The sequence below is a fragment of the Hemicordylus capensis genome, chromosome 1, assembly GCF_027244095.1.
Source record: "Hemicordylus capensis ecotype Gifberg chromosome 1, rHemCap1.1.pri, whole genome shotgun sequence".
Taxonomy (NCBI): domain Eukaryota; kingdom Metazoa; phylum Chordata; class Lepidosauria; order Squamata; family Cordylidae; genus Hemicordylus; species Hemicordylus capensis.
The window spans coordinates 172,146,570-172,166,011 of NC_069657.1; the positions used below are offsets into that span (position 1 = coordinate 172,146,570).

At 42.4% G+C, this 19,442-nt stretch overlaps 1 pseudogene; it reads left to right on the forward strand.

The window, feature by feature from the left end:
- The first annotated feature begins 2,256 nt into the window (after positions 1 to 2,256).
- On the forward strand, positions 2,257 to 3,878 carry LOC128329992 (ATP-binding cassette sub-family C member 3-like; annotated as a pseudogene).
- Positions 3,879 to 19,442: the final 15,564 nt, after the last annotated feature.

Consider the following 19,442-nt stretch of genomic DNA (forward strand, 5'->3'; position numbering starts at 1 on the left):
CTTGTAGAATCCAGAGGAAAGAGTTGTGGTATGCAAGGACAAGGCAATGGAGTAGGATCAGGAATATTAATAGTTACATGAAATAGATATTATGTACAGAGAGGCAACTGCAGTCTGCTTTATAGTGCTCTTGCTGCTGGTTGGTTGTTAGCCCTGCCTCTATTCCAGGACAGAAATACAAGTAACTAAAGCCCCATTCAAAAGCTGTACTGAATCAAGGAATGGATTAACCAAAAACACGACACCCCTCTGTTCACAGAAAGAGCCTCCAAAGATGAGCAATACTCTGCTGAAGACTTAGATGCCTCCTCCTGTAGTATTGCACACTTCCCTGAGCACTGAGGGGCCAGCGTTACTTGAGTTTGGTTTTCTTTTGGATATGAGAGCACAGGTTCCTTAAGATATTTTGAAGCATTTGCTTTCCTTATGAATATTCAAGCAGGGCAGAAATAACATGAATGAAGATACAAGCAGGGTAGGCAAGCACATTCTCACAGAGAAGTGTTGCACCCCAAGGTGCCTTCAGCAAATGTGCAGCTTTCTCTGCTTCTTGGAAACACCCCCCCCCGCCCCTTATGCCGCTCACCCTCTTGGTGGGCGGGGTGTGCGTGCGTGCATGTGTCACCTTTCCTAGGCTCTGATGAGTATTCAAGCACACCCAAAGTGCCATTGTGGAAACGTCAACCAACCATTCATGAGCTATGAGCCAACAATCTCCCTAAGAAAAAGAATGGTCAGTGAGCACACCACAGCAGAATTCTCAAGCTCCTGAGATGCATTTTGGGAGAATATCTTATTGTTGCAGGTGTCTAATCAGGCAGTTGATGGTCGTCTAGAGGTGTCCACATTACTGTCTCAGGTCCTGTTAGAACATATATGAAGCTTCCCAAGCCAAAATGTTGGGCTGAAGTTGGGCAAAGAGCTCTTTGTTTTGTTTAGTTCCAAATAAAACCTTATTACAGTCAGATTCTGGAGAAAGCTTCCTTATCTTGTCCTGCATTACAGCACTTGGATATTTTTAAAAATTGTGGCATTTTACTTCTCATTTGAAAGACCAAAAAAGGGTATAGCTGGTGAGTAGGAAGGGAAGGCAATAACTTCACCTGCCTCTAATTCAGGAATCTGTGCCAACAATGGGAGTGCTATCAGCGTGATAGGTACAGACTTTGCCATTGCCTTACAAAGGGAGCAATTATGGGAGCCAATGGGAGCAATTTTGCTAATGCTACCTGACTTCATGCTTCTAAACAGAGCAATAATCAAATTTATGTGTGTTGCACAGAATGCAAATGGAACACTCCACTGAACACTTGTGAACTGTAAATAGAGCATGAAATCACTTTTGCACAGTAATTCTAAAAAATTAAGGCTCCCCCCGCAACAATTTTCTACTTTAAGGTTTTGCTCTAAAAGTTTTTTTTTAAATAACTTCTTTTAAAAATGTACAATATAATATGCAAACTAAGTAGAAATTAGAAAAGGGGAGGGGAGTTAATAGGGCAAAAAGGCTACTTGGAAAGCCTTTATAACTTAATCAGTAAGGTACTTCTGATGGCTCAAATGTAGGTATGGTTAGTCATGTTTAAGTCTCATTGAAATCAGTGGGGCGAGTTACTTCTAACTATTCTATCTATCTATCTATCTATCTATCTATCTATCTATCTATCTATTAAATTTATACCTCGCCCAAACTTATGTTTCTGGGCGGCTAACAACAATTAAAACACATATAAAAGTTAAAACAGTTAAACATATAACACATATAAAAGTTAAAACAATACAGTAATTTAAAAACCATAAAATTAACAGTACTTTTTAATTAAAAACCTGAGAAGGCTTGGGTAAAAAAATGGGTTTTCAATTTTTTTTTTTTTAATGGCCAGAGATAGGGAGGATCGTAACTCAGTAGGGAGCGCATTCCGCAATCTAGTTTATCCCATTGATTTCAGTGGGAATTGGTGACTAACTTTCTCTTCTGGCATTGGGAAAATCAATGTAGCCACAAGTGTAGCCACCAGTGGAGGGGGATAGAAAGTAGATTAATGTGCACGAGATTGAGCACCTCATAGTCAATCAAATCTACACAGTTTGTGTTGATTGCATATGATCAAAAACTGTAATGCTCTAGTACTTGATAGGGAACTGTCGTATTTTCCCCCAGCCCTTTTTGCTGAAATAAGTAAAAACAAGCAGAACTCCGGGCTGGCTGGATTTTCAGTATCCTATGCATTGCAGGTGACAATGGTTCTGAACTGCATGGTACAAATGATATCTGACCTGGAAAGCAACATTGTCATGGATACAGCAACATAGGATACAGTGGTCCTAATGCTGGTAATCTCCAGGCTTGACTACTGCAATGCATTCTATGTGGGACTGTCTTTGTACGTAGTCCAGAAACGGCAATTGGTGCAGAATGCTGCTGCCAGATTGGTCTCTGGGCCATCCCGGAGATACCATATTACTCCAGTTTTAAAAGAACTACACTGGATACCAATAGGTTCCTGGGCAAAATACAAAGTACTGGTTATTACCTATAAAGCTCTTTCTTAATGGCTTGGCCCAGCATGTTTGAGAAGGCATTGTTCATTACAAACCCTGCTGCCTATTAAAATCTTCAGGGGAAGTTTGTCTAAGGGTTCTGCTGGCTTGTCCAGTGATGACTCAAAGGAGAGCCTTCTCTGTAGTTGCCCCAGAGCTGTGGAATGCACTTCCTGCTGAGATTAGAGCTGCTCGATCCCTGTTGACCTTTAGGAAACAACTGAGGACACATCTCTTCCGCCAAGTTTTTTAGGAATTTAGAAGGTTTTAGCTATTATAATTTGAACTTATATGTATTTTAAATTGTGTTAAAATTTCTTGGTTTGTTTTAATGTTGTAAACCGCCTAGAGACTTCAGTAGTGGGTGGTATACAAATATGCTAAATAAATAAATTGTGGCTGCAGAAAGAGTAAACAAATATCCAGAAACTGAAACAGAGGCTCCTTTGATAACTTAATACAAAAGACCATCAGAAGACTGGTCTACCCAGGGAGAAGTGCAATTTGCAAACTATTCCATGAGATATAGGAAAGGCTTGGATCTGGTGTTGAAAGATCTCAGTCTGAATGTTGAGAAAAGGTTGGGACAGTTGGAAGAACAGGAGCTGGCAAATCCTCTATTGACCTTCTCTCTTCAGAATCCTGAAGCTGCAGAGGGGGAAATCACAATTGATGGGCTAGGAATCTTGGAGATTCGTCTTTATGACTTATGATCCAAGCTGACCATAATGCCTCAGGACCCTGTCTTTTTTTTCTGGAACACTTTGAATGAATTTGGATCCATATAATAAATAGTCTGAAGAAGAAATATGGAAAGCTCTTGAACTGTCCCATTTGAAGAGGCTTCTCAGCAACTAGCCAGCTATGTTGGATTATGAGGACTCGGAAGGAGGAGACAACCTTAGCGTTGGCCAAAGGCAGCTTGTTTGCTTGGCCAGAGCTCTCCTCTGCAAAAAACCAATCCTTCTTCTGGATGAAGCAACTGCAGTGATCAATCTCGAGACAGATGGTCACATTTGGATGACAATAAGAACACATTTGGAAACCTGTAGAGCACTAACAGCAGCACACAAGCTATACAAAAGCTAGACCAAGGAGTAATTGCTGAATTGGACACACCTTCAAGACTTATAGCATCCAGAGGGATCTGGAATGGCCAAAGATGCGGCCATAACAGGACAGCTGTATTACCTATATACCATCAAGGACTGATTTTTGTTGTGTGTTTACTCAAAAGCAAAACCTTGAATGTACTGTACTTTGCAGAATGGCATTTCTACCAGATGATGTTGATACAGGAGAAAGTATTCTGTACACCTGTGAGAACCAGAAAATGAACTCTATATTTTTTTTAAAAAAAATATTTTCTACATACTGAAATATTTTTAAATGACCTGCCTCCTGCTAAGAGAATGGATGCAAGTGTATATGTATGCATAGCACTTACTGTGAAGAATGGATACACTGAATAATTCTAAGAGGACTTTAAGAACATAAGAACATAAGAACAGCCCTGCTGGATCAGGCCCAAGGCCCATCTAGTCCAGCATCCTGTTTCACACAGTGGCCCACCAGATGCCATTGGGAGCCTACAGTCAGGAGCTGAGGGCATGCCCTCTCACCTGCCATTACTCCCCTGCAACTGGTACTCAGAGGCACCCTGCCCTTGAGGCAGGAGGTGGCCTACAGCCCTCCGACTAGTAGCCATTGATAGACCTCTGCTCCATGAAGTCATCCAAACCCCTCTTAAAGCCATCCAGGTTGTTGGCTGTCACCACATCCTGAGGCAGAGCGTTCCACAAGTGGATCAAGTGGATCATATTATTATTACACTTTAATAATAGTGTAGGCGCAGTCCTCCAAACATTAGGCCACTAGAATCTGAAAGCATATTGTTCTAGCATATTTTTCAAAGCCCCCAAAAGTGTCTATAGTGTTTCACTATGTAACTTTCTGCATGATTCAGCTGTTTAAAAATAATCTAAAAACCTGCTTAACCTCATGCAAGGGGCTTGGGCTATTCCAATGGGATGGGTTTTTATTTTTATTTTTATTTTTTTGACTTTTTCCTGTAAGCATCTGACACCATGGGTTCCAGATCATGGTCTAAGAGCACATGATACTTGCTGAAGCTAAGCAGGTCTTGGTATGGTCCATTCATGGATGGGAAATCCATGTATGCCACCTTGGGGGATGGGGCAGTAGTTCAGCAGTAGAGCATCTGCTTTGCATGCAGAAGATCCCAGGTTAACTCTCTGGCATCTCCAGATGGAGCTAGGAAAGATCTCTCTGCCTTGGAGAGCCACTGCCAGTCAGTGTAGTGAACTAGATGAACCAATGATCTGACTCGATATAAGGCAGCTTCCTATGTTCCATGTTACGTCCCAAATTGATTGTGAAATGCCTTTGTTTTAAGAGCAATTTGCTCTTCTTAGGAGTGGCTCCTGTTTTTAGGGAAATGAATTCAAAGCCCACATGACATACGGAAGGTGTTGCAATCCTTTCCCAACTTGCCATCATGGAACACACCATTGCCTTCCATGCAGAGGTGCTCTTACCTCTGGACTTCAGGGCCAAAGTCCAGGGCCTCGACAGCCCCTAGGGGCCCCCAAATCCTCTTTAGTCCTTGAAGGTGTAGTCACCTGTCAGAGCACGATGATGCTTAATTTGCAGGGGGTGGGGGTGGGCTCCAAAGGCCTTTAGGTCCAGGCTCCAAAATTACTTAGGTGCACCTCTGCTTCCATGTAGAGATAACTTATCTCCCTGCTACATCTTTTGGTATATCTTCTCTATATGGGGCACTCAATACACTTAGAATAATTTCTGTACAATGAATAATTTGCATGTGTATGATATAATTGTGACTCCAGTCAAATGTCCTGACTGTAGTTGAGCTTAAGCTTACCTGCTGTTGTACTATCAGTAATGAAAAGACTGTGGTCAGGGAAATCCAGTTAGGACTGAGGTTTCAGCATAATGAACGAGAGAGGCAGGTGCTGTCAGGACATAGTTTAAGTGGGTGTCATAGCCACAGGGTGGGCTGGGCTTCTAGAGTATACCCCCTTCCCTGTTCTATTGGGACTCTTCCTTACCACTCATCTTTTTAAGTATCCATAGCTATGTGGAGACATAAAAAACTCATGAAGGTACACTGCAAATATAATTTTGCAGTGTGTGTAGAGATAGATGTAATAAGATAAAATAGGAGAAACTTAAGTATGTAGTACACCTCTCCGGGCTCCTTGGAGGAAGAGCGGGATATAAATGATAACAGCAGCAGCAGCAGCAACAACAACAACCCCCAGTGAGGCACTACCTTGGTGTGGATGTGGGGCTTGCGTGCTCTGAGGAAGGTGAGAGCTATGACAGAGGTCCAACCATACTGGACAGGTCTCACCAGAGGAGTCAGACGAAGAGTGCCTCTCCCATCAACAATATGGTGAGATGGAACTTTAATACATCTATACTGGATCGGTCGTCACCTGGGTCAACAAGGACTGCGCCAGGTGCTGGAGTCCCTGGACATCTGGTGGCAAGTGGGCTACAGGACTCAGGATTTTCAGTTGAGCAACCAGGGCTGGAGACTGCAGGGTTACTGGAAGAAACGTTGCTTAACTGGGGAAAACATACGAAAAATGCCAACAAGGAAATAATGATCTGCTATTACAAGCCTAGTCCAACTAGAAGAGGTTATTTTAAAAGAATGTACCAAATTTGGAAAGAGAAGCATCCAGATACAGAAATAACAGAACAAAGGCTAGCAGACCAGAGAAGATTCATAATAAGAAATAAAGTATTCACAGGAGTTGAGTTGGAAGAACTGCAAAGAGCAACACAGGCTCAAGATATGGAAGAAGAATTACCACCAATTGAAGAAGTTGCTCAGGCGCAGGTGGAGGAGGTGTTGGAAATAGAGGATGCTACTGTTGCTGAACTGTTCCCAAATCAAAACCAGGCAACCTCCCCTTTGCCTTCACCTCAAAAACCCAAATGCCGTTTAACAGAAAAGCAACAAGAACTAAAGCAAAACATAACTGAGCACATGAACCAAACAACCACCAGGGTTCGACTTCCAGCTCTAAAAACAGTTGCCAAAAAACAACTTGCTCAGGCATTAAAAGATGTCAGTGCTGCACTTGCAGAAATAACAACCAAGAGTTTGCAAGAAACAAACCAACTAATGTAAAGTGCAGCAACAATAACAACAGAAGAGCTCAGATATAAGATCAGTGGACCAGTAAAAAAAGAAAGTGGTACATCACCTAAATGGAAGATTAGATTAGAACAGAGGTGTAACTATAGGGGGGGCAGGGGGGGCACGTGCCCCGGGCGCCATCTTTTCTGGTCACGTGGGGGGGGCGCCGCCATGACCCAATTTTTTAATTTTTTTTTAATTTTTTGTTAATACAAATGTTTCCTGCTCAGTGCAGCAGCGCTGGAGCAGTCAAGGGAGCGCGTCGGTGCCCCCTTCCCCACGAGTGGTCCCTTCCGCGGTGCCTGCGCCTCCCCCCATTGCTTTGCTGGCGCCTGGCGGCCAGTCAGTGGCCTGGCTTGGCGGCGGCAGCGGGCCCTTGTGAGGAAAAACCTAAGTATAATGTAGTATGTTGGGGGGGCGGGGGGCGCGGTGGGGGGGGCGCCATTTCAGTGCTTGCCCCGGGTGCCGTTTTCCCTAGTTACGCCTCTGGATTAGAAAATAAAATCTCCAGACTTAGATCAGATGCTAGTAAATTGAAAGATATGAAAGACAAGAAGCTGATGAATGAAAACACCAAACAGCATTTAATCCAAAAATACCATCTTGATTCAAGGAAAATTAGAGAAGTTCTGGAAATAATAAAGCAGCAAATAACAGCAGTGTCAAAGAAGATTAGCAGATACGAAGCCAGAATTACACAACACAGGCAGAATCTCCAATTCCAGTCGAATCAGAGACGTTTCTACCAAAGCATAGGAGAAACTGCAAGAAACGTAGAAACAACAAATAAAGAAGAAACAGTGCCATTCTGGGGGAAATTATGGGACAATCCAATAGATTATAATACAAAAGCAGGCTGGATGAAAGAGGTCAAAAAATGTAACCAACAAATGCAAGATCTAATAATAACACCAGAATTAATAAGTGAAAGAGCAAAGAAAATTAAAAATTGGACTGCGCCAGGCAACGATGAACTTCATGGCTTTTGGCTTAAACACCTAACAAGCCTTCATAAACAACTATCAAAACAGTTCAATCACATTTTGCAAGGAGGTGATATTGAACAATGGCTAACAACTGGGAAAACTCATCTCATAATGAAAGACCCAGAAAAAGGTGCAGTTCCAAGTAATTATAGACTGATAACCTGCCTGACAACCATGTTCAAATTATTAACTGGAATAATAGCAGATGAAGTGATGCAACACTTATTATTAACTAATAAGCAGCTTCCAGTTGAAACAGAAAGGAAACTGCCTGAACACCAGAGGCACAAAAGACCAGCTGCTGATTGACAAAATGATTTTATAAAATTGCAGGAGAAGAAAAACAAATCTAAGTGTTGCATGGACTGACTACAAGAAGGCCTTTGACTCATTGCCTCATACGGATACTAAACTGTTTAGAAACAACTGGTGTCAGCAAAAACATTCAGATATTTATTTTTTTTTAAGCAATGAGCATGTGGAGTACACAGTTAACAATCAATGGCGAGACAGTTGGACAGGTTAGCATTAGAAGAGGTATTTTCCAAGGGGACTCACTATCCCCTCTGTTGTTTTTAATCACCATGACTCCACTTTCACAAATACTAAACAAAACAGGCCGCGGATACCAAACATCTAAAACATCAGGTAAAATCAACCATCTGCTGTACATGGACGATCTGAAGCTGTATGGAAAGACCCAGTCAGAAATTTAATCACTGCTAAACACTGTCCGTATATTCAGTAGCGATATAGCAATGGAGTTTGGACTAGACAAGTGTGCTGCATTAATAATGAACAGAGGGAAAATAACAAAAACAGAAGGAATAGAACTGCCCAATGGAAGCAACATCAAGAACCTGGAAGAGAAAGAACATTACAAATACTTGGGCATTCTCCAGGCTGATAACATTGCATACACTGAAGTTAAAAGAAAAATGGGAAGTGAATACATCAGGAGAGTTAGAAAAATCCTCTCAAGTCCGAACTCAATGGTGGGAACACCATACAAGCCATAAACACCTGGGCTATACCTGTTATCAGATACACTGCAGGAATAATAGACTGGACCCAGGCAGAGCTAGAGACGCTAGATCGTAAGACCAGGAAAATCATAACCATCAATCATGCTCTGCACCCCCGCAGTGATGTACATAGGCTCTACCTCCCTCGCAGCTCAGGTGGAAGAGGAATGCTGCAAGTCCATCAAACAGTAGAGTAGGAGAAAAGAGGCCTTGAAGAATATATCAATGAGAGTGAAGAAGATGCACTTCAAATGGTCAATAACGCAAAACTATTCAACACCAATGAAAGAAAACAGGCCTACAAGAAAGAACAAGTCAAGAACCGAGCAGAAAAATGGAAAAATAAGCCCCTTCATGGTCAATATTTGCACAATATAAGTGGAAAATCAGACATCACCAAGACCTGGTAATGGCTTAAGAATGGCAACTTGAAGAAAGAAACAGAGGGTTTAATACTGGCTGCACAAGAACAGGCACTAAGAACAAATGCAATAAGAGCAAAAGTCAAAAAAAAAACATCAAACAGCAAGTGCCGCCTTTGTAAAGAAACAGATGAAACAGTGGACCACCTAAACAGCTGTTGTAAAAAGATTGCACAGACTGACTACAAACAAAGGCATGACAAGGTAGCAGGGATGATACACTGGAACATCTGCAAAAAAACCAAGCTACCTGTAGCCAAAAATTGGTGGGACAATAAAATTGAAAAAGTGGTAGAAAATGAAGATGCAAAAATATTATGGGACTTCCGACAACAAAGAGACAAACATCTGCCACACAATACACCAGATATAACTGTAGTCGAGAAGAAGAAAAAACAAGTTAAAATAATCGACATAGCAATACCAGGGGATAGCAGAATAGAAGAAAAAGAAATAGAAAAAATCACAAAATACAAAGATCTGCAAATTGAAATTGAAAGGCTGTGGCAGAAGAAGACCAAAATAATCCCAGTGGTAACTGGCGCCCTAGGTGCAATTCCAAAACAACTTGAAGAGCACCTCAACACCATAGGGGCCTCAGAAATCACCACCAGCCAATTACAAAAAGCAACTTTACTGGGAACAGCCTATATTCTGCGACGATATATGTAATAATAACAGCAACATCATTGATAATAAAATTCAGCCATCCCAGGTCCTTGGAAAGGACTTGATGTCTGGATAAAACAAACCAGTCAATAACACCTGTCTGACTGTGTAAAAAACAACAACAACAAATAAATTATTGATGTGGGGTGAGAGGAAATGTGCTTACCTGCACTCATGCAGTAATAAGCATGGAAATAGCGAGAAGTTGTTCACTTTAACTTTTGTGACATGTTAAGTAGGAGAGACTTTGTACAGACCTGTCTCTTATACTGGTCTTTCAATTTGACATTCTGGTGGGGAAGACTGTGTCCAGGCAGAAATTCAACAAGGACACCCTCAATCAATTGTTAGATGCATCTGATGATGAATTTTGGCCTAGTGCATCTGTCCAAGGGGCAGTGTGTTTCCCCCAAATGCCACCTAGTATAGTAACTGTCCATATCAGAAATATGTAGGTTTATGAACAAACAGGATGATTTCTTTAAGATGATGTCTGTCTGAGAGTGCCCACCATAGAGTTGTGGAGATGAATGTGTGAACCCCACTCCCTCCTTGGGATCATATGCAAAGTGGGGAGGAGGAGTTGGGAAAGTCCACTTCTACAAATTTTCTTCTGCTCAAAATGTTTGGATCCAACATGCCTAAACTATCCCATCACATACAATTTAAATACTACTTTAAAGTAGTATTTATCTAAGTTAAGTGAGATGAATAGTTCAGATGGACTTTTCTGCACAATTATGAAAAACAGACAGGCATACAAGGAAGGAAAGCAGAACATGTGCCTGTGTGTCTATAACTGATGGTGGGCAGGTCAGTCAGATGTATCGGCCAAATCAGTCCCCTGTTTGTATTGATATACAAATGTATGTATACTGAACCTCTCTTTCCTCTTCCTTGAACTTCCTTGGCTATTTTTTAAGCAATATCTTCACCTTATGATGTTACCTCTTTTCTGGAATGGGTAACCTTGCAGCTTGTTCGAACAGCCATGTGTGAAACCAAAGTTGGCTAGAAATATTTTCTGTTTTATTGATTGCACTGTCTATCAAATGTATTTACTTCATAATGTGATGGGTTATCAAAGGATGTATAAATAATCAGTAGTTTCAATAGCTAATCAAGCTTGATAATCATGAGGACGCAAATGTGTTCTGAGAATGTTTGTTTAGTAAAGTATATTTCCTCTGTTGTGAAACTAAATGCATTTTTCCAGCATTCTATATGTTATGTTTTCATATTCTCCAGTAGATTAAAATGTCAATCACATTTTGTCATAGTTCATAGTGTGTCCTCTAAGCCTCCGGGAAGGTGTACATATGTCTAAATTTGCTTATGCTCTACCAATAAAAAAGTGGAATGAAATATGTGCAAGGCACCACAAGATGTCAAATTGTACCAAAATAATGAGTTAGCACCAAATGCTAATTAAATATTGATGGAAGTCATACTTTCAATTATCTTCATTATGGCCTGATGTTTTATGTAGACATATTAAGGCATGGAATAGGAGCACATATTGTAATTAGTTGTGTTGTATAAAAATACAAGATATTTTTCTCCTCCGATGAAACTAGGGCTGGGCAGAAAAGAAATGCGAAGACTTAGCAGGAGCAAATGTAGCCTTTTTGTGACTTTTTTTAAAAGGGGGTTTCACCCAAGGCAGGTCAAAGTGTTTGCCCTTTCAGCGTGAGATTCTAAAACCATTGTCCACGCAATTCCAAATCTGGTGGTGGTATATAACATCATCATATTCATTTATATGTTCCCCAACTGGGGTATGTATTCTGAGTAAAAAGAACCCAGTTTTTAAAAAGTCAACTAAGCAGTGGCAGCAACCTCTCCCTCCTTTTGTCCCAAATAATGAAATGGGCAAAAATTTAACAGAGTCCTAGAAGGAGAAGGAAGAGGTACCTGATGCTTGGAAAAGGTTAATATAGATAGATAGACACGCCCCCAGACGTGTAAGACTTGATTGTTTTTAGTGCACTAAACCATTCATATCACTTTCCCAATGGGAATTTGTCTTTCTGCTTTGCTGTCTAACACTGTGTGTGTGTGTGTATGTGTTTGCTCGCTCGCTCGCTCTCATGCACATACTCAGCTTCTGCATAGGCATCCAGCTCAATTCTTTTCCATGCAAAGGGGATTCATGGGGGGAGACCTTGTGGGCAGGGGCAGCTTCAGGTGCACATTAGAGGCTTTGTAGGTGCTACAAATCTCTAGATTAGGCTCTATTCTTGACAAATGTGTGTGAAGCACTAATGGGAGCTCATTTTATTCACTGAGGGAAGGGAAGGCAATACGTTTAACAATTTGGGTGGTAAATCCTGATTAGGTCTGCAGCTAATTGGCTCACTTCTGGCACAGTTAAGCAGCCTTGGAAAAAACGAGGCCAGTTTCCTCTCTAAGCTAAATGAGCAATTCTTTTGCTGATTTGGCTGCTAGCCAGTGTGGAAAGCAAATTGTTCCCAGTTAACTTAAATTCTGACAGTTTTTAAACATGTATTTTGCTTCATTTATGGATTTTTCTTAAGCCATAAACACTTGCATTAGGTGTGCTCCTAAGATGTACTTAGTTAAATTTATATATAATCAGGTAACAGATGATTGCAGATTCTGGCCGCTCGCTACCTCCGCTGCCCACAGTGCCCCGTGCCCTTCTGTTCTTGCAGGCCTCTGACCCTTGAGAATGGTTATTTCGGAGGCATAGGGAGCCACAGTGGGAACGAGGGGCTGGGAAAGTCCCCTTTCACAAATGTTCTTCTGCTCAAGATGTTTGGCTCCAACAGCTTGGCTAGGAGGAGAAAATACATATGTATTGGGGGATTGCACTCCTTCTTTCATGGGACATTTTTCTACTGCACTGGAAAAAGCCTTTTTACAAGCCGCTTTCTATTGGCAAAAGGGCACACTTGGATCCAAGCCCTAATGAATAACTATTGCTGCTAGTCGGAGGATGAGAAATGGGCCTAGATTCAAATAGTGTTCTCCAGAGCTTGAGAGAAGCTGAACGGGCTCCCTAGCTTCCCTGACCTGAGTAATTACAGAAACCATGAAAGCAAAAACTAGAGCCAGGATCCAAAAAGCTACTTTAGGTATTCCTGGGGGTTTGAGCTTGGGGGAATTCTTGATTTCTCTGAAAGGGACTTTATCCAATTCAGATCACTGGCCTCATATAGTCCAGGTTTGTCTACTGTGAATTCTCTTGGCTCAGGCAGAGGTCATTCCTACCACCTGATCATTGAATGCCAGGGCCCTTAAATGTGTAAAGCACGACTGCATAACTTGCCAGTCCTCCAGCTGCTGTTGGATTATGAGTCCCAGCAGCTCCAGCCACAGTGGCTAATAGTCAGGGCTGATGGGAGTTGTAGTCCAGCATCTGCAATTGTGCAGCCCTGGTGTAAAGTGTGTGCTCCTCCCCCAAGTTCTGGACTCCCCCACAAGATTTTTCTCCTTTTGATCAGCAACCATAAACTGAAATGTCCTCAATTTCAAAAGCTATTTCCCATGTGGCATGGGTGACAGTTGCATGGCACAAAGCCCCATTGGGTACATGGGGTCAGTTGTGCTCTTATTTGGATCCCAGGTCACCACTTTTAACTGTGTTGAGAGACTCGCATGTCCTCTTGGCTCCTTTCCAGACACAAAGGGTAGCTTCACAAATAATACGCAAATCTCTGCATTTGCCAGATGGCCAGCCTGAGTTCCATGGCGAGTGTCAGGTTGCCAAATTGTAGGTTTTCAGCTTCAGACTCGGGTTCTGGAGGTTTGTCTTCAGCTAGATCATCAAGTTTAAAATGCCTTTGGGAAGGCACTTGGAAGCTAAGCTCTTGATCACTTTTTCAGGGCATGCTTTTGCCAACCCTTCTCCCACTATGGCTATAAATGCAGTACACTGAATACAATTGCTTGCAAAAAAAGGCTTCAGAAATGACATTGGTGACTCACCACACTAATGTTGCCATATTTTATTTCTAGCAAAATATGTACTGCAACAAACCTATGCTGTGAACAACCTAGTCTAATTACAGCAGCCCACACAACCTACAAAAACAATTCGGAGAAAATCTGCCTGTAAAGCTTAGGGGCTGCATTTGCATGTAATATGAAATCAGAGGCCCCCACCTCTGGTTTTGGAAACTGTATGTCCAAATGTGGTAACTGCAATTTGGGCAAAAAATGGACCCATGGTTTCTCTCCCTGGACAAAGAATTGTACCTTCAATTTGTATTGAGGTCTGCACCCTGGATCTTCAATTCCATAATGCCAGTGTTACCGGAAGACGAGGGCAATGGGGCAGCAGGAAGGTATGCTGCCGCCCCGATCGGCTTTGCAAAATATGGATGCTGGAGGGGGAAAAGCAGCGGGTGTGGTAAGTGCACCCTCCCCCGCTTTTAAAGAGAGACCCCTGCTGCCTTTGAACTGGTGGAACTTGAACCGGTTTGGAGGTCCATGAAGGGCCTCTGAACTGGTTCCGTGCACATCCCTACACAGGGCTGCATCTCAATCATTCCGTAATGGGCAAACTTGTGATGTCACCAGACTCCATCTTTGGAGTCTCACATTTTGAGATACAGGAGGACTCACACTACAACAGAAGATACAGAAACCACAAATATCGAGTCATTGGGGCAATGGGAAATTGGGGATTAGGTTCCCAGTTTCCGGAAAACCTTGTTAAAACATTGAATTTGTGTGTGTGGCGGGGGAAGCTGCCTACCATCTTAGCTGCTCTCCCGAGTTGCTCTGTGCCCTCAAATGCTTTCAAATTGGCCGAAAAGTGGCTGAAAATCATGTCCCCCCACTTTTAAGACAGCCATTTTGAGGCTCTGAAACACAAAATGGCAGCTGGAAATTGTTGGAGATCCAGCTTCGGAGGGCATTGACCTTTTGCACCAGTAACCCTAATGATGACTAGGGGCATTGGGAGTACAGATAGATGTTAGGATCTCCTTATCTTTCCTGTTTGTCTCTATGACCCCTCTATGGATAGAATGTACTCAGGAACTTCCGGGGAGTGACTTACCACTTCTTTTTCTCAGAATGCTTCTAGCTCCAGCTTGGAGCACCAGGCTTCTATAGGTCTCTCTCCGACCAACATGTAGTCAGAAGTTAGATATAGGTCTTTTCCTGTCATCATGTACTTCTGAATAAAGCAGATTAGTTTACCTTACATGAATCTCCATGTTTATCATTTACAAGCTGTTGACCCTGAGACCCTGTTAACTTCTTGCTGTAATGGGAGTGAGTTAGCTCCTGAAATACTCTGCTATATAAGTAACTACCCCCAACAGAAATGTCCTCCGTGGTCATTTCCGGCCACTCCCATCCCACGGATATGCGAGGCTGACGTGTTTTTCCCATGGGTTTTTCCACGTATGCCGAGGTGGGTTCTCTATCACCTGGCCACGGATATGCAAATCCGCGGGTGTAGAGTCTGAGAATATTGAGTTTCTCCTGTACTTCTGACCTGGCAACCCTAAACTATACATGTATAGCACTGGCCACCTCCTGCACTCTTCAACATCATCAGCTCTGCTCAGTGTGCCTCTGTCCAAGGAGATTTGGCAGAGGTTCCCCAACAAAAGCCTTGCCTTGCCTTGCCTTGCCTGTAATGGCACCAGCTTTGTTGAATACCCTCCCAGAAGGCCCATGAGGCCCTGACCCTCTCGACCTTCAGCTGTCTGGCTAAACCTTGGCTTTATACTTCTGCTAGCCTCTCTGCCTGTTGGCTGTCGGTATTTTTAATTTACTACTTTGAGAAGTCTTGCTAGTTTTTATTATTATGGCCTTTTTTGGCTATAATAACTTTCTTTAAAAATTGTGCTTTGCATGTTTGTTTTAATATTTGTTCTTAGCCACTTTAGCCTGTGGTGTCTTGACAATTTTGAATTTTAAAATATACAACATATTTTAAAATGCGTAATTTTAAATGAAATGAATAGAATGGAGTATGTTTGTAAACAATGACCTGTTTCATTAATTTATTTCATTTAATGTGTACATGTGGCCCATTTTTAGGCATATTTTAAAACTGAACAAGTGAAGTGGCCTTAAAAGGCAAAATGTGCATTGCAGGGAAAAATAAATGGAACCCCAGAAGGTTACCAAAAGTTGTTAGACTCTCTCGACATGGAAGTTCTGAGTAGGTTGGGTGAGCAGGTCTCATGATGAGTTTGGCATTCATGTTGTCTCATGAGGTGGGGAGAAAATCTCAGAGGCCCTTTTCCCAAGGATTCAATGGTCCTAAAAATAAATGGGAAGGGTAATAGTACAAAGTAAAAGGAAACTTTAGTACCAGCTGCTATGAGGGTAATTTCAATACTCATAATAGCCTTGTCCCTCTTCACTTTTGAAACTCCAGCTTTGGAATTATGCCACGCCTAAATTAAGAAGCTTTCCCAAACTACAAGAAAGGGGTCTGAACATCCAGAGGCTGAAGCATGTGGAATAAATGAGTGAATAATATTCTGAGATCCATTTAATTAAATCACAGTTAATAATGGGGTGGGAGAGGGTACGCATTGTACAATTAAAGAGAGTGCATTGGTAAATGATAACTATGCAAATCCAAATCATAAAATTTCAAATGCAATTGGTGTTAGCAGAAGGAACTTAATGCAAGGCAGAGCAGAAAGCCAAGTGAAATGAGGTTTGGATTATTTCTTAAACTAGAAACGCTAATAACTTTCCAACATGATGAACTGACTTTGCAACATGGTGTGATGGATGCTGGTTAAAGAACTAGTGTGATTAAAACGTATAACAAGCATTATTTTAAAAGTTCATCAATACTGGTGAGTTTTGGTTGTCACTTTCCACTATAAAGTCAGGATGCCTCATGTTCCCCACAGCTCTGCTTTCCTCACACTTTTGGTGATGTTCCTATAGTTGGCACATTTCCCTGTCTTTCTGTGGCAATGCGTAGTCTGAATAGCTGTGTGACACTTGGCTGTGGTCTAGATCAGGGATTCTCAGCGTTGGGTCCCCAGAAGTTACTGGACTTCAACTCCCATAATCCCTAGCTCCAGTGGCCTTTGGTTGGGGATTATGGGAGTTGAAGTCCAATAACATCTGGGGACCCAATGCTGAGAATCCCTGGTCTAGATGGGATGCTTCAGTGTCATAGAATATGCCCCTTCTCAAAGCTATTGGAGAAACACATGAGCCCATACAAATTACAAAGTTGCCTCAGGATGATGCCTTGCACTTGAGCAGCTTGGTTATCTGAGTCAGCCTATAAATATGACAACCAGGATGTGAGCCAGACCCATCAACAAAAAGAAAAGAGGGCAAAGCTGTCACAACATCCAGGCTTGGGCAGACCAGCCTTTTTTATGACTAATACTCTGATCCTAGGCATGCTTAATCAGAACTAAATCCCATTATCTTGAATGGGCCTTAAAGGTAAAGTGTGTTGTCAAGTCGATTTTGACTCCTGGCGCCCACAGAGCCCTGTGACCTTCTGCTTGTTACTCAAGCATTTCCCCTCTGTGCCACTTAAGGTGACCGAATGGGCCTTGCTCCTTAGTAAATAGGACGTATATACATATTTTTCAGAATGTGAGCCCTTTTGGGATAGCGAACCATACTATTCATTTTCTATGTAAACTGCTTTGACAACCTTTCTGTTGAAAACATTATATAAATCAATAAAATAAACAATAATTAATAACTCAGTAGAATTACAAGCACCAGATTGCCCTTGCTAGAATCTATGATGATCAAGTTGCTATTCAGGTTGAGTTTACCCAGAGGAAGAAAGCATGCACACTGAAAACATGTTGTGGATTCTGTGAGATTTTACAGGCAACTTTCCAGTTAATCAGTATTGCACTGATTGGTTTTGCACTCTTGTCTTGTCTTGAGAGTATCATCCTACCAAGTGATTATGATCACACCATGAGGTGATTCTCATGATTGCCGGGGTGGGCTGGGAGGGCATGGGGTTGGGGGGAAGGATGCTCTTAACCTACCTTCCCCCACAAATGACCAAACTGTCCATCTTTGGCGTGCCTGGGCACAGGAGAGGCATGCCAAAGATGGACAGACAGGCAGCCCTGCTCCATGAGGCACGGTACAGAGTGGAAGGATCTGGGGCTGGACCTTCTTGTTCCGGCCTCTGGATACCCCACAATACAATGCATGACACTTGTGTCAGGCTCTTTATGTGCCTGTTTCTGTGTTCCTTCAGGCTGAACTCAGCCTGAGGAGATCCACGATACCCAGTAGCTGGGATAAGGTTGCAAGTGCACCCTTAGCCTCAGCTAACAGCCAGGTTTCGTAAGAGGAAAACAGGAGGAATCTGTGAGGAGCCTACTGCTTCTCACGACCAGCCTAACCCCAGCTGGGATGCCCCAGGCTGGGTTAGGCTGGTTGTGAGAACAGCCTCCCTGTGTGATACAGTTATCAATGGTATCTGAATGTTTAATATCTCCTTGTGAGCTTTAAAACATCCTTCCTTAAGGGGCCTGTCAAATGTGACAAGGGAGGTCTTCTGAGGATGAAAAGAAACAAAGATGTAGATGGTCTGTTGCTCAGAGGCAGAGCACCTGCTTTTCAGATTGAAGGCTCCAAGTTCAGTTCCTGGCATCTCCAGGTGGCGCTGGAACTAGCAGGCTGCTGCCAATCAGTCTAGACAGTACTGAGACATACCTGTGGGTCTCACTCAGAACAAGGCAGCTTCATAGATTTGAAAGGTGGCTTCCCCACAATTTGTTTCATATAATGGAGGAATATTGCCATTTTTTTGGTTATCAAGATGGAAAGTCATTTGGCAATTAGGACTATACATCTTTGTGGGGCTGAACAAGTGAACGGTTGCCTGCTATATGCAATTTTCTGGACCTAGTTTTTCTCTTGGGGTGAATAGCCAGGATCAAAGGGGTGATAAAGCACTGTAATGTGCCTGGATGAGTGATGAGTCTGAGACCAATGGAAAAAACAGTAAGGAGGCTGAAGAATGCAGGAGTTGAACAGAAAGTGTTGGATGGTGGTGGTGGCCGTTCTCACCCATGTTTTACAGTTGCCCCAGTTATATGATAGATCGAGTTAATTTAGGACTGAGTGTGTGTCTATTTTCAGTGTGTTCTATTTATTGTCAGTCAAATTTAGGACTGTGTGTCTAGTCCGTCCCTATGCAAGTTTCCATATCTCCTTTAAAGAACTCATGACTACTTAGGGGAACCTCATGTCCATATACCTGTATCTGGAAGAAGAACACTGTCCTCCTGGTCCAGCAAGCTTGATCCTCCTTTCCATGGCATCCAAAAATGTTTTAAGTAAACAAGGTGCTTCATGCAAAGGCCTGATTGTACAGAGCCCAGTGCACGTAATCCCCCCTCCTTGTTGGGGGGAAATCATGTCAATTGGGTCTCTGTGTGATCAGTATTTGCATGGAGCCCACGTTAACAATGAGCATGATGAATGTGTTAAAGGGGATGTAGGAAAGGTCGCTTCACTTAGGACTGCACCAGCTACAGTATCTAAATGTATGCATCAGGGCTGTCATTGGCTTTGAACGTGATATATAGAAGTGAATGTTATCAGAACAGTGCTGGTGCTTCCACACATATACACAATTTCCATGCACTGCAGTCTT